This window comes from Anser brachyrhynchus, assembly GCF_964034855.1.
Source record: "Anser brachyrhynchus genome assembly, chromosome: 3".
NCBI classification, from domain to species: domain Eukaryota; kingdom Metazoa; phylum Chordata; class Aves; order Anseriformes; family Anatidae; genus Anser; species Anser brachyrhynchus.
Genome location: NC_137696.1, coordinates 11,242,028 through 11,255,294, shown reverse-complemented (window position 1 = coordinate 11,255,294; position 13,267 = coordinate 11,242,028). Strand labels below are relative to the sequence as shown.

Genomic DNA, 13,267 nt, shown 5'->3' with positions numbered 1-13,267 from the left:
ATCTTGCACGGAGCACCTTGCATCTGTGCTACTTAAATTCCTTGGTTTCCAAAGCAGGATGGCTACATTCAGATATTTTACTCATAAGAAGAGGGAAAACCTTGCAGAGAGGGTGCATTATTACCATCATTTTACAGATGACAGAGGTACAGAGAGACTGGAAATGTATTTCAAAGTGATACAGGATGATTTTTGTGGTTAAGGAACTAGAGAACAGCCGATGTCCTGCCTCTCTCTCAGTAAAAAGTGCTTGGAAAATTTAAAAAAATGCAACTGATATACTTTTAAAACACTTCCACTAACTAATGTATTTTTGAAACATAAAAGTGACTTAAATCAGGATTTTTCATGAATAGGAATTTTGTGATTTTAAAATCTTAGTCAAGTAGCTCTCTTGCTCCCTTTTTGCAAAGCTAGAATTTCTCTCTTTCTCTTCAGATAAAGCATTTGCTTTTGGCAGCAGTAGCACACTGTGAAACACCCAAATCCAAGCCGTTGGCTAATCTTGGACTTCAGTATCTTTAGCTTCAGGCCATGTATGTGTATTAAGTAGGGAATCAAGTTCAGCAGGAGAAGCAGAAACAGTTTTTCTGGTAGCTTATTGTTTGTATTTGACAGCTGTTGGAAACTGCTTACATGCTGGAAATATTAATAGTCTTGATGGAGATAAGTGAGTCAGGCAAGCAGGAATTACAAGTGCTGTTTATCACATGGCTCTACTATATGGCTGCAACTTCCTCTGGACAAGGCAGATAATGAGATTTGGTCACAAAACACACGCAGCAGACACTGGAATGTTTACTTGGAGCCATAACCAGAAAATAAACAGGGTGGCAGGGCTAAGTGAAAGCCTTGCGCCTTCTCGTAAATGCGATGCTGCTCCCACAGGTCCACACAGTGGCAGCAATTGCTGCTCGAGCCTACGCAAGAGAGGAGAGCATCTTTCTCTCTCCTATGGACCTTGTTCCAGTGCCTCACAACTCAGCTGCTGTAACATCCCATACAGTGCCTACCCTCAGGGCACTCAGAAATAACACTGGTGCAGAACGCAGCTGTCTGCTTAGCAAGAGAGGCCTTGGCCTGGATCCGCGCTGGCTCCCCATGATGGTCCCAGGTGGAGCCTCTGACCGCCAGGACAGGGGGCTCCTCTCAGGGATGTGCCTTGAAGGGATGTGCCTCACGGGGATGCACCTTGCAAGGACGTGCCTCGCAGGGACGTGCTTTGCAGGGATGTGCCTCACAGGGACGTGCCTCACAGGGATGCTCTGTGGCCAGTGCCAGTCCACCCTGGCTGGGAGTCCCTCACCACAAACACAAGGCAGATGCCAGTGGGGGACACTCAGCCACAGACCCAATCTTCCAGCTTTTACTCATGCTTTTAGGAAAGGAGCAGACTGGACTGTACGGCCTGTGAGTTTTGTTTATTATCAGCTGATGACAAAATCCTGTTGGAAGTCACTTGTATCTTTAAAATTTAATACAAAAAAAAAAAAGACATGATAGCCTGTAAGAGCACAAGAAAGAGACTTATAAAGTCTTCAAAACTGTGTTGCTGTATTTTGTCATTGCATATTTGAAAATACAAACGAACACAAATACATGCACATACATCCACAAGCACACTTCTCCTTATTTCAACATGTAATTGTATACACCCTTCTCGGTGTATGCTAGCATTGCTACACTTATTTTCATCGCGTTCTCCAAATGCACACATACTCACCTGAAGTCAGACATGTCACCACACTGGTACGCTGCCTCTTAAAAACTTCACATGCCACACCAGGTTTGCTCCTCACCCTGCTCTGCTGCACAGTGCAGCTCGAGAAGGGCACAGGTCACAGCATTGCCTCAGAGTCAGTATTTTCTAGCTCCATCACAGCAGTACCAAAGCGAGTGCGCATTTAACAGCCTCCCAGGATAATGGTGTACTCAACGCCATAGAAAAACTGAACTACCCAGTGATATTCTAAGTCATTCTCAGCCTTTAAAATGAAACAACTAGAGACGGGAAGTGGGAGATGATGACGGATTTATTATTCAAAACCCCTGCCTGGAGAACTGTTCATCAGGCTTATGAGACAATTCAGTAACTTGCAAGATAATTTTGCTCCTGTAAATCAGAAGTCAACTTTTGTCTCACCATTACACCTCAATCATAAGAGAAAGCAAGCAGAAATTTCCAAAATACTTTCTCATACACTCACTTCAGAAATCTGGACGCTTTGAAAGTTGAAAAAGTGATAATTATTGACAGGTTACACATGACGAGAAGTGCAAAGGCAGGAGGACAATTCCAAAATAGTTTAAATAACTGAGGAGAGGAATCTGGTGTATGCAGCTGTGCACCACAGCACACAGCCCGTGTCCTGTGGGTGGGCACGAGGACAGCTCCTGCTCCTCGCTGAGCCTCTCCCTGCAAGTTCCCCACGGGGCTGGCCATGGAAAACCAGAGGATGTCTGCAAGCAACCCCTTGATCGGAGCACCTTTGAAAAGCACAGAACCTCTCTCTATGAACTGGCTCACCTTGCCTTTAAGGGGCATCATGGTGACCTTACCTGAGAAACTGCCTGCTACTACCAGCTGCCACACTCCTAACAGCAAAACCAGCACATGCCGGGGCAGATTAATGTGTAACACTCCTGCCACAATGCTCTGTGGTGCTTACTGATTTACCTGGTAGGTAAACACACAGCCCTGCAGAACAGCAAGAACAGAGGATGATAAAATTGCCTAGAAAACCTGTGCTGAATGGGGAAGGCCAATGCTTAACTGTGCACTTGCACACGCAAACTGTGGGGTACTTTTTGCCCACTGCATACTCACAAACCAACTGAGATTACATTCATCTATAAATTTGGTAAGTCTGCTTTTCGTGTTTCTGTGTAAGATGCTACAGTGGTTATTTAAATGGGGTGTATATGCCGGGAATTCAGGATACCGCAGTTATCTGTAGGCTTCATGGCAGATCATGTGCATATTGGAAGACAGCTTTTGACTGTCTTTTTTTTTGTTAAGTACAAAAAAAGTCTTCTCTGTGTTAAACAAAGACACCTGAATAGATGCCTTTCTGCATCACAGATGCTCTTGCAGAGGCAACGTCAAGCCCAATCCCGAGGTCACAGCCAGAGTATGATGGACTGTGACAGAACAGGGCCACACTCCACACCTGCATGGGCATGAGACCGGCTGCACCAAGCTGCTGCCGAGCAGCACGCAGAGGTACTTGAATGTACAGGTGCAGGACTTCCCCTCCCACAGCACAGGCACAAAGGTCACCTTCGTGCCTCAGACACTGCCGATGAACCAACAATCTCTCCACCAGATTCTCACTCTTTGGTTGAGGAAAAACCTTTTCAGATTAATTTATAATCATGTTTTTCACCTACTAAAGGTTAATAAACCATCACTGTCAGATTGACAAGAGTATAAGGATCAGGCTTCTGCAACCAGAACAAAATATAATTACAAAAAATAATTTTGCCCCTTCTACTTTATTACAGATCTTTTCATTATGTCTGGGACCAACACTGAATAGCTCAGTTTCAGGTCTATTATACTTGATAATTTACATTCATTACAATCAGGAATAGGTAACTGTGGGGCTTATTATCACATCCATTACCAGTGACACCATTTGCAAGATGCTCAGCACTAAATGCACTTGTTGCTGCAGCAATACAGGCTGGGAAATTGCTCTACATGAGAGGGTAGGAAGGAACTGTGCATCAGGAAAAGACAGCCAAGAAATCAGGGGGGATGTCCTGGCTTTAAATTAAAAAAAACAAAAACGAGGGACCCCCAGGCACAGGGGATCTGGGTCCAGTCCAGTGCACACCTGGCATCCCCGCGCTGCTGGGTGCTGTGGCCACTGGTGCCCAGTGCCCGGTGTGGGTTTGTGCCGCCGGCAGTGCCCGGTGCCCGACGCGGGCTCATGCCAGTGCCCAGTGCCTGGTGCCCATGGGGCAGGCGCAGTGCAGCACCTGGTGTGCCGGTGCAGGGCCCTCCCCAGCAGCTGACTGCGAAATCTCCCTGCCAGGTGGCTGCGCTTCAATTGCATCAGCTAGGCATTGTAGGGTTAACAAGTATCCGGAGGAAATCTTTTATTCATATAACACAGTACGCCTTTTGTTGATCTTTGAATAATGTTGCTTAAAATCCATTAAATTAGAATACTCTTTCAAACATGCAGACTGCAACAGGTACAGCAGTATGCATCCACCGCTTTCTGCTCGCCCAGCTTTGTCATTGGCACGAATGAAAATCTGATCCCCAAAAGCAGATGATTAAGCCAGCATTTAAAACAACATTTTTTTTCCCTGGAAGTGACCTCTCAGTAGGGAGAACGGATTCCCCTTTCACTGCATAGCTCAGCCGGTGTACATGCTGTGATGTCTCTCAGTTTCCCCAAAGGAGTAAATTAAAATTCTGGTGCATGTTTATGAAATCTGCTTTTTTACTTATACAGTGGGCAGTGTGGGGGGGAGGAAGCAAAACTGAAAATGTAAGGGAGTCCTTCACAAACAGGCAAGCTAATACAACAGCTTCACTGCTGCTAAGTTCTTCTAAATGTTCTGTTCTTTCTAGAACATTTAAAATATATATCTTCTCCCCCACAGGCTTTAAGCAATTCCAGTTGGTCATAGAGGCTTACCATCCTATTTAATTAAAGGGCAAAAAATGAGCTAATGACTGAACTGTGTGATGTAGCATTGAAACAACCACATTCTAAATTCAGGCATGGGATGTGGACAAGGCACATCACCAGGAGAGAGGTGGGACAATCACCCCCAGAGCAAAGACCCCAGGTACTCAGGAGACTGGGGTTGCACAGATATACAGGGGAAAGCATCCACGAGCAATTCCGCCGTGAAAGCAGCAAGGTGCTGGCACAGGCTTCGTGCTCCTGCCCATCACCAAGGTGCCTGGGTTATGGAGTGTGCGTTTCCATCACGATGAGATTATAGGCTGATTCCCAGAATGACAGCACTTTGTTAAAATGGAAAATTAATCTGATTTGAAAAGGCAAACGAGAGAGCTAGTGCTGCTGTAGAGGAGGCTACCATACGGAGTAGAAATCCTGCGTGAGTCAGAAGTGGCTCCTGCTCTCACCTCCGTGAGCAATCACCGGCGAGAAGCATGCTGCCTCGGTGCCTTTCCCTGTGACCACCCAAAAACGCACAGGAGCCCCAGTGAAGGAGCTGAGCTGCTCCGCCCTGCGCAGCCCCGTCCACCTGCTTCCCGATGGGGCTTTTTGATGCATCTCACTGTAGGCAGCACAGAAACCGTGCTCCCTGGTGTGCTGTGCTACTGCGACCACCATCACCCATGCAACTGACCCGTCCCCATTGAGAGCCTCAGAGCAGCGCCACAGCCCGCACCGACTGCCAGCTTTGTGGACTGGGAGAAGGACCCCTGCAGAAGCAGGGGGCTGGGGAGCAAAGCGCCTGGTGCACAGGATTGCTGGATGCTCAGCAGAATTGCTTTGCTCTTTTATTACTTTTTTATTTTTTTAATCACGGTACCAGAAGGAAAAGCTTTGGTGGCATTCAGGCTCAACAGCCCTTGTCACAGACACAGGCTGAGCAAAGAGGGGAAGTCTTCTTTTTTTTCTTGGCTTTCATTAAAACACATCATTTTTTCTTATTATTAACACTGTTCCGCGAAGACAGTGCCCTTTAAATTGAATTTCTGAAGTTCTCTGAAGCCCTTCACTGCTGAGTCATTTCAGACATAAAAGGAGGTAATGGGGATCCCAATGAGAAAGGGGGAGAGAAGAAGATGAATTTTTAATGAAGCATCAAAGCTGGGGGAAGTAAACAGGGAAGGAGACTTGGGCCAGTGATGCAGGGAAGAAGGCACGGGGCAGGAATGCTGTGTGCTGCTGCCACTGCACCTTAAGAGAAAATATTTCAAGTGCAGACATATGCAAGATTTTTCTTTATGCAGGCTTTTTTTCCATTTTTTTTAAGTCTTAATTTTATCAATTAAATACTTGAGAAGCCATTAGCTTTCTCAACTCCCACCTTTTAATTAAATTTCCTTTTTTTTAATTACCTAAAAGAAACTGCATGAGAAACACTTTTGAACATTTCCTAGTTTATAGTTTAATATGCAACTTACTATTTTTATGATTACAACTTTTTCAAAGCTGTAGTTTTCTACTACTTGAGAAACACAATAGGCAGTTTTTCTGATTCCTGAGCAGCAGACTGTTGAGCATGTATGTGAGCTTACACTTTCCTAAAGCATCCATCCTACAGCTAGTTTATAGATATTGAGCTTACTAACTCTAAACTCAAGCACCAAATTTCACCCAGTTTTAATAAGGAAGATTTTTATCACTCATTTGCCCACTACTTTGTCTTCTATAGAGCACAATCAATGCTAAAATAGCTCCTGCACAATTGTACACTAACACTTTCCATATATATCTTCACAGGGGATTCAGTGAACTATTTCTTAGCAGTCAAGAACAAAAGGAAGATCAACATTTTGGCAAAGGTAAGAGTAGATATAAACAGCCTTTCTCCATGCAAATCTGTTACGGCGACTGTGCTGTGACCTGCATCAATCCCCTGCTACGTGAGCTGTGAGTAGCCTGCAAAATTTCATCCATTTTCTGGAAAATATCCACTGCAACACAAGATGAGCCCATCCAAATAATTTCACTTGCTAATTAACTTTGGAAATACATTACAGCCTTGTCTTCAAGAGTTATTTTTACAGACTACAGCACCCACCACACCACCAAGCTTGCTTTCTATTTTAAAACTGAATTGTATGACTTGGTATAACAGCAGTAATACTGCCACCTAAGTGGATTATTTAAAATAAAATATTTGGCTTTTGGAAACACCTATTTTCAATAAAGGTCTTGGCTTTGCCTTGTTATTCATCTGTGCAGGCACACTGTTATCTGATCCCAGAATAATGCCATTAATATTATTGCATATTTATATTATGCTACCTTGAGCAAGGTTTGGCTACCAGGGTATTAGAATCTGCCTTCATGAGGCAGATACTGTTCTGCAGCGTAAAACAATGACCAGCACTTCTGAATGAAAAGGGAGAAAGCGAACATTAGCACATCAAAGGCCCCTTTCTGAAAGAAGAAAAATTGCATGATGCACACTTTAATCTTTCTGACAATCTATGCACAGATTGAACTGAATTCTATTTTTCACATAAATGTGAATGCTCAATATGAGGACATCTTTACCAACAGCAAAAAGAACACAGGACATGGTAGTGCAGTCTTTGAACTTGTAAAGTATGGATTAACATGCAATAATATTTAACCACTGAGAGAGAACTGCATCCTTCTTTTATGAGCTTTCCTCATAAACCCAAATAATGTAAACATACATTTCACAGGCAACATACTGAGAAAATGTTATAAATATTTTTATCCTAAAATAAAAAACAATTTGAGAAATGTTCTCCCAAATGGAATACAGGAAATATTAAAGTCTTCAACCAAATGTCTATTATTTAAAATCAGCTACCCATCACAGAACAGCCTTAAGTGTAATTCACTTAATTAGCACTTCTATTTAGCTGAGGGCAGAACAGGACTTGTGTTTACAGGTTTAAGGGACAATATTGCTATAACATGTATGCAATGTATATTACACTAATGACACCCATTCTGCTGCCGTAAGCTCAGAGATTTCTGCACGCCGCTGCCACCGGCCTGCGGAAGATGTCTGCCGGTCGAAGCCTGGCCAGGGCTCCCAGCTCCTGACACCAGGCGCAGGGGGAGACGCTTCCAGGCAAGGTGAGGGCATACCAACTGGCTGGCATGGCTCTCCCTCGACCCCCTCAAGCAAGTCCTTCTTGCAGCATAACACTGAGAACTTTGATTGCCTCTTTTCCGCTGAGGCAGAACGCAGGTTCATTCTGTTTCCTCAGGAGCAAGCCAAGAGCAGAGCACTGGTGATGCGAGGCTCGGGTGCCTTCCAGCAGCTAGCTGCACGCCTGAAGTGGAGCACGGAGCTGTGGGGACTGCAGCATGGCCTTTAGGCACAGCCAGCTGGACCCACATGGCCTGCAGAGGAACCAGAGGGAAAGGGCAAACAAGCGAGGGGCAAGATCTTCTCCTCCTGTTCCTTCATCAGGATGCTCTGTTTGCTGCTAAAATTTCACCGAGGTGGCCTGTGCATTTTTTCCTGCTGACAACAGGCTAAAGTGTTGAGAACAAATGCTTGCAGTGAGCGGGGAAGGCACTTCACAGGAACCACATCCTAGAGTTTTCTTCTTGTAAGCAAAACTGCATCCTCCGAACTAGTAGCTTGTAAAGGAATGTCGTGGCTTTAGAAGCAAGCCTTACTAAATGCACATGATGAGGGGATTTGTCTCTAAATAAAAAAATAAGCCTAATTCATTTGGTCGTAGCCCAATCGCAGCCGGTGGAATGATGTTCCAGGACAAGCCAGACGAGATCCCAGTGCTCAGCTTGCAGAATGCCACTAGTGGGGAAAGCCGAGGCTCCGAAGCTGAGCCAAAGAGCCCACACCTGGCTCTTGGCACAAATCAACACAATCCCGAACGTAACATGCACGTTCTCAAAAGGTCTGTGGGACAAGCACTTCTCTCGCAGCCGTGCCAGTGCCTGGCAGTAGCATGGCTGCAGCCACACGGAGGGGCAGCACGCTGCATTTCCACTGCCCTGCACCGGTACAGGTGGGGGTCAGTGCAGAGGGGAGGAACACATGGATGGAAATACTGGAAGAGGAACTTAAAGATAACTCTTTGGAAATGTTCCCTTTTAGGGCACTGGAAACACTTGACATTCAGGTTGGAACTGGTCCAAAAGAGGACAGTGACTTGAGGAAAACCCCCAGTAAAAGATCAACATGGCCGGGAACCCCAGCAAAACAGAAAAGGTTGCCTGTGCCTTGCCTTAGGCAACTACGATGCCATAGAGTAGCGTACTGAAGACAAAACAAAAAACAGGTGCTCTTCATACTGTTTTCACAAACAACTTGTGAAATGTAGAAGGCACGCAACACAGCTCGCTTTTCTGAACAGAGCGGCTGCAGCCCTGTGCCTAAGGCTCTTATTTCACTTCAGATTTTGCTTCTCCAGGCCATGCTCTTACTCAAAGCACCAGCTAAAATGCATGCTGCGGGAGTAAAGAGTGGCTGGCCCAGACAGATGGCCTGCTTTAGAGGCAGAATAGGATTTTGAGAGAGTTGAGTGGTATGACTTAATTCTTGTCCTGAATATTTAAGGTGAACACAAGCCAATCCAAAGTGGGTGAAGCACAACTACAGAACTACAACACTGCGCCATACTGAAAAGCCAGCAAGAGACCAAGAACGTGAGAACACCCTCGGGAAAGGTGTCCTTTTCCTCCTTTGCTAACCACCCCAGCTCCAGAGCTGCCTGTGATTGTAATTTGACATTTAAATTCAGTACAGCTATTTGCCTATGCATTCCTAATGTACAGAAAACTTCCAGGGCTGTTTTTCTGAAAAATTCTAATGCTCTTGAAATATGGCCTCTTCTGTCTGATCAGGTAGCAGAAATGTACTTTCGTTTTTAAAAATGCAGCCATCTGTTCATTCTGCACAAACCACTGACTTGCCATGCTGCTGCACAGCCAGAACGCCCACAGATGCCACAGGAGCAATGCTCGAAGTATTTAGGAACTCCTGTCCTACTGCTTTCTCATTCTTTTCTGTTCTGGCCCATTATTACCACAGTCCCTATGATACCTCCCAGCAGCACTAGCCGATCCACTGAGCCCTAAAATCTCATTATACTGAGTATTACAAACAAGTAAAGCTGTCTCGGTGCTGATGTTCTACATGCCACAAAAAATGATATACAAGGGGTGGAAGATGTGTCTGCACACACTCTATTTCAATTTTTCTTCCAGTAAGTGCTACGTATGAGCAAAATGAAACATTTTGCTTACTGGTCTGTGTATATCTTCTTCAGCAATACCAGGGAAGATTAAAACACTGCTGTTCTAGGCTTTAACAAGAACAAGAAAGTCCACGTGAGCTTTTTATTTGCAGCACCAGTTTTACAGAGATTGTAACTGACATGAAAAAAATATACTAAAAGTAAAATTTCTCTAATTTGCCTTAGAGATCCAAGTACTTTGTGTGTTGACTTTTGGGGTTCCAAAATGCACGTTGCTGTGGTATTAAAAAAAAAAAAAAAAAAAAAAAACAGAAATGCTGGCATGCAAATCCTATTCAACAACTTGAGAATACTAAGAGCTTTTACAAGGCAAAGAACATGTTAAAAGTTCATTAATTAAACAGTGCTTGTGAACAGATGGAATGGCTATCTGGGCTCTAATTACTGTAAGTTGGTACAGAGGTTTGCAGACCTTAATGAGGTTCAATAAAATGAATGATTACACATCAATCACAATTAGAGAAACCTGTAAGATGAGCTGAATTATCGTGGCAACAAGTCATAAAACACGGGAGCACAACCCAGCAGGCTCTGCAAAACCTAATAAAGAAAACGTTTCTGGCTTAAAACAGTTCTTCTGGATTTGAACAATTCTTACCCATTGACACCCCCACAAACATGCTCAGTGCTTTAACTAAGAGGGTTATACTGTCTTTCTCTCACATCTGCATAATTGATGAGCCATAGAAAAGTGCAGGGGAGGACAGCACTGAATGGGTTAGCAGAAAAAAGGCGAACAGGGCAATGCTCTGAAAAATAACTGGCTACGGAAATGAAGGGAGCAGGAATCTTTTGTTGCACATTAAATACATTATTGAAAATAAAGACACCAATGTGTCTTTTTATCTTAATGGCAAAATGAAGATGTGAAACGTCAGGTACACAGGCTGCTTAAAACCAGTACAATTAGAAAACAATCTGCAGCTAGCTGGAAAAACGTAGTCGAGGTTATTCAAAACTTTTAGGTGTGGGTGCAGCTGCTATTTCTGCAGTGCCAAGCCTTTAAAGTAACAGAGAGTTTTATTTAACAGTTATGGACAGAAAGCAGATCACAGCCCCTTCTGTGTCTTACCACTGGGCATGCACATGGGAAATGGCGCTGTCAGAGCCTCGAGTGTCCCAGCTGGGACAGACGGTGGCAGCGGGGACAGGAAGGTGCTAGGACGGGGACAGAAATTAATAGTGAGGGGAGGAGTTCACTTGTGATATGCCAAGTCTCCAAACATCAGCTTCCATGAAGGAACACACACAGCTTTCTACTTCTGTCACAGCTCTCTACTTCTGTCATTTTTCCAGTACTCATACACCTCCACCACCTTAACAGTGTTGGTCTGGCAAGCACAGCGCTGAAATGCCCCAGAAGTCAACTTCCAATAGCAGGGAGCTCGCTAGGTATGGCACAAAGTCAGGTAAGAGCTTTCAGACTGAGAGAAAAGAAAAATGCATGTGAGCTTGGGGTTATTTTCTTTATGTTAACCAGGTCCCTTTCAGGTTGATGCATTTTTGGTGTCAAGGCTTTGCAGTAATGAATGAGCGAACGCTAAGCCTGTTTCAATGATAGCGCTAACATTTCTCAGTGAAAGCACTGCTGCTGAAACAGCACTACTTTGTCCAGCTGAAAGGTGGGCAGGGGAATGCCTATAAATTCCTGTTTAGGAAGCCAACAAATTGTAGACCAGCAAGGTTTTATAAGATCACCCACGTTGTTACTCAGGCTAAAATGAACGAGATGGATAATCCTAAACCAATACCCATAAATCTAGCTGTTCAGCAGAAGTTACTGGATCTAAAAAAAAACTGGTCAAGGCCAATTTAGAGACAGTATTAAAAAGCAGAAAATGAACTGTGGTGTGGTTTTTTTTTCAGAAAATGCCGTGTTTACTAGTTACTTCCTTAGTACTACATTTAAGAAATTATTATAAAGCCATCTGCTCCTATACACACACAAGAACACAATTAATCTTACTCTGAAATATACACAAAAAGATGATACTGAGGAAAGAAAATATCCAAGCTGAGTAAGCCAGCCAATGAGCCAAGCATGAAAAAGTATCTTTCTGCCATTCCTCTCCCTTGCTGTCTCCAAGCTTTTGTCCCCAACCTAATAAAGATGTCTCCAGTAACAAGATATTCCAAAACTTCTTCAAGTGCATGTAGAAGGAAAAAATCTTTCTTCTTTAAGGTATGAAGTAGGATTACAGTGATACCCATTAAAATAGCTTTTGTGTAATAGCCATTGACATTACATATGTCCTCATCTTAATATTAGATTCACGGAAGCCCCGGACCAGCCAGGCTGCACGCAGGCCAGGAGGGGATCTAGCCTCACCTCCTCCTCAGAGTGTGGCCAACACTGAATTTGGAAGCTCACTTTTACTTAGAGAAAAACAAAGCAATTAAAAAAAATCAAAGCTACACTTAAAACGTCTCTCCCATTGAGAAAACTATGACTCAACTTTTGAAGGAAGTGATTGCAGCATGTATAGCTGATGAAGAACATATACTGAAGTCAGGTTTTCTCTAAAAATGAAAAAGAGGAAAAGTTTGAAAAAAAATGAGAAATATCTTGGAGATTGCACCTTTGCACTAATGGAAGTGCCTGTGTGGTCAGGCACGTGCCCGAGAAGAGGCCCACGTGTGTTTCAAGCACCCCCACGCCCTCCCACGACCCGTGGAGGTGCACATGTGTGGCTCAGGGCCCTGAGAGCTGCCCTGCAGGATGGAAACCGCAGCTCCTGGGGCTGGCACCCAGGCTTTGGGAGCAGTGAGCAATTGTGCATCTCACTGGGGCTGTGATGAGCCCCCTGGCAGGCCTGCATATGGTCACCTGCCCCTCCGCAGCTCCTGGCTGTCCCTCAGCTAAGAACCACTTCTTCTTACAGGCATCACCCGGCACAAGTGCCAGCCCTGCTGAGCCAGCCCCAGGGGCTCGCTGCAGCACGATGCCCGCTCCCGAGGAGCCCGAGCAGCCAAGATCCTGCCACCTCCATATTTCATCTCACATCCCTTTGTTCTTTTGTTGTGATCGAGGAGCACGGGGCTTCCTGCCACGCCGCCCCGCTCGGCCCCACATGAACTTCCGTCGTGCTTTGTGCCTTGCAACAAAAGTGGAGGAACCCGAGCTTTTCACTCTCCTCTAACGAGTCTTCTCATGACCTACATAATTTCACTTTCACGCAGAGCACCCGTGTACCATGCGACCAGTATGTGCTTTAGTTTTCTCTGATTTTTGCAGTTTAATTTGATGAGACACATCCTTTTAATCTAAATTACTCAGGATAATTCCACGTAATTTTATTAAAATGTAGAAATGATCGCTGTACGTTCTGC

The 13,267-nt window shown here is 44.5% G+C and overlaps 1 protein-coding gene across 9 annotated transcripts in view; it reads right to left on the bottom strand.

Moving 5' to 3' along the window:
- RALGAPA2 (Ral GTPase activating protein catalytic subunit alpha 2) overlaps positions 1 to 13,267 on the bottom strand; it is a 136,329-nt gene that overhangs the window by 22,998 nt on the left and 100,064 nt on the right. Inside the window, exon 40 of one of the 9 annotated variants that reach the window (XM_080584955.1) lies at positions 7,502 to 10,152. The exons of the other annotated variants lie outside the window; for them this stretch is intronic. The gene's annotated coding sequence lies outside the window, so the exon portion shown is untranslated. Of the gene's footprint in view, positions 1 to 7,501; positions 10,153 to 13,267 lie in introns of those variants that run through there. 9 annotated transcript variants of the gene reach the window in all.